The sequence below is a fragment of the Lipotes vexillifer genome, unplaced genomic scaffold (assembly GCF_000442215.2).
Source record: "Lipotes vexillifer unplaced genomic scaffold, Lipotes_vexillifer_v1.1 scaffold443, whole genome shotgun sequence".
Classification (NCBI taxonomy): Eukaryota; Metazoa; Chordata; class Mammalia; order Artiodactyla; family Lipotidae; genus Lipotes; species Lipotes vexillifer.
The window spans coordinates 178,915-181,584 of NW_006779163.1; positions in this window are offsets into that span (position 1 = coordinate 178,915).

Below are 2,670 nucleotides of genomic sequence, written 5' to 3' on the forward strand. Positions count from 1 at the left end.
TTTCCCTACTGGTTAATGATGTTGAACATCTTGTGCTTACTTATCATGGGTGTGTCCTCTTTGGTGAAGACTCAGTTCGAGACTTCTGCCCTTTTTCTAAAATTTAACTGTTAAGTTTTGAGATTTAAAAAATATTCTGGCTCAAGTCCTTTGTTAGATATGATTTGAAAATGTTTTTCAGTGTGTAGGTTCTAAAAAATTCTCTTAATTGTAACTTTCATGAGTAAAAGTTTTTAAATTTGTGAAATTCAATTTATCAGTTTTTCTTTTACGGATAGTACTTTTGGTATCACATCTAAGAACTCTTTGCCTAATCCTCAATTCCAAAGATTTTCTCTTTTGTTTTCTTCTATGGTTTGGTCTATTGCCCATTTTTGGTTAATTTTTGTAGAAAGTATAAGGTTCTTTTTTGCTATGGATGTCCAGTTGTTGCAGCACATTTGTTGAAATGAATATTTTTTCTCCCTTGAATTGCTGTTGGCTTTTTGTCAAAAATAAATTGGCTATACTTGTATGGGATTATTTCTGGACTCTATTCTGACATTGATCTGTGTGTCTGTTACTTTACCAGTATTGCCCTGTCTTGATTACTGAAGCTATATAGTAAGTCTTAAAAGCAGGAAATATGTTTCTTCCAACTTTTTGCCTCTTTTTCAGAATTGTTTTAGCTATTTTATAGTTCCTTTGTCTTTTCATATAAATTTTAGAATAAGATTGTCTATGTCTTCAAAAAAGATCCTGCTGAGATTTTGATAGAAATTGTGTTAACTCTATAGACCAATTTAGGGAGAACTGATAGCTTTACTATATTGAGCCTTCCAAGGCATGAACACAGTATGTCTCCGCATTGTTTTAGGTTTTCTCTGATTTCTTTCATTGGCATTTTGTAGTTTGCGGCACACAAACAGATCCTGAACATGTTTTGTTAGTTGAAGTATTTCAATTTGCTTCATTGTAAATGTGTATTACGTTTAAAATTTCAGTTTCCAATTGTTCATTGCTAGTATATAGAAATACCAGTGATTTTTTGTTAACCTTGTATCTGTGGCTTCCCTAGACTCACTTATTGGTTCTGGAAAGGTTTTTGTGTTTAGATTCCTTGGGAGTTTCTACATACACAGTGTCATGTGAATAGGGACAGTTTTATTTTCCCCTTTTAAATCTCTTTTCCAGTGCCTTTTAATTTTCTTTTCTTGCCGTATTGCACTGACTAGGAATTCCAGTATTAGGCTGAATAGGAGTGGTGAGGCTGGACATCTTTGCTTTGCTCTTAATGTTATGGGAGAAGCATTCAGTCTTTCATCATTAAGTGTGATGTTGACTATAGGGTTTTTTTTTTTTTCCCCAGATACTTTTCATTTGGTTCAAGAAGTTTCCTTCTATTCCTAGTTCACTGAGTTTTTATCATGAATGGGGTTTGAATGTTATGAATGCTTTTCCTGCTTCAATTGATATGACCATGTGGTTTTCCTTCTCTAGACTATGAATATGGTGGATTGCAGTGATTATTGAATATTGACCTAGCTTTTCATTTTTGGATTAATCCCACTTGCTCATGGTGTCTTGTACTCTTTATATATGGCTGGGTCCAATTTGCTAATATATCATTGAGGATTCTTGTCTCTGTGTTCATGAGGGATGTTGGTCTATGGTACTGTGTTTGTATGGTTTTGATATCAGGGTAATGTTGGCTTCATAAAATGAGTCCTCCTCTTATTTCCTGGAAGGGATTGTGCAGGATTGTTATTTCTTTAAACGTTTAGTAAAATTTTCCAGTGAAACCATCTTGCTTTGGTGATTTCCTTTTTGGGGGAGGGTTTTAATGATAAGTTCAGTGTCTTTTCTAGTTATACAACTACTCAGATTATGTATTATTTCATCTTCAGTGAGTTTTAGTAGTTTGTGGTTTTCAAGGAGTTGGTTTATTTCATCTAACTTGTTGAGTTTAAGTGCATAAAGTTCTTAGTGTTCCTTTATTTTTGGAATATCTTGAGGGATCTGTATGATATACCGTCTCTCATTCCTAATATTGGTAGTTTGTATCTTTTTTTTCCCTTGGATGAACCTCTAGCAAGACTGACACTTCATTGATTTTTTTTCAAAGAACTGGTTTTGATTTTTTTTTTTCTGTTTTTGCCTTTGACTTCATTGTTTTACGCTCTTTCTTTACTGTCTATCTTGGTGAACGGCCCCCTGCTGTTGATGGGTGGAGTTCTATAAAAATAAATGGAGCTAAGCTGCTAAATGGCCCTGTTCTATTACATCCTTGACGAGAAGAGTGTCTTCACTTGCATGTAGTCCAGTCGATCCAGTATATGTAACACTTAGTGGCTAGCTCTTTGTGTCTTATTTGGTAAAAATTTATCCCTATTTTTTCTTTCAAAAGCTTTACTGTTTTACCTTTTACATTTGCAGTTTATCCTGGCTTGTTCTGTATGGTATAAGTAAGGGTTAAGAATACTTTTTTGTTGTTTCTATTGCAAGTATCAATCAACCCTAGTTATTATTTTAATGAGAAACCTATTGCTTGGGCCAGCAATTTGCTGAAGAATCCTGAAAAGGGAGGGAGCCGCAGGGAGTGTCCGTGACTCAGAGAGAAGCCCCGTAGCAGGCTGTGTGTGTGTGTGTGTGTGTGTGTGTGTGTGTGTGTGTGTGTATAGGTTTGCTTCC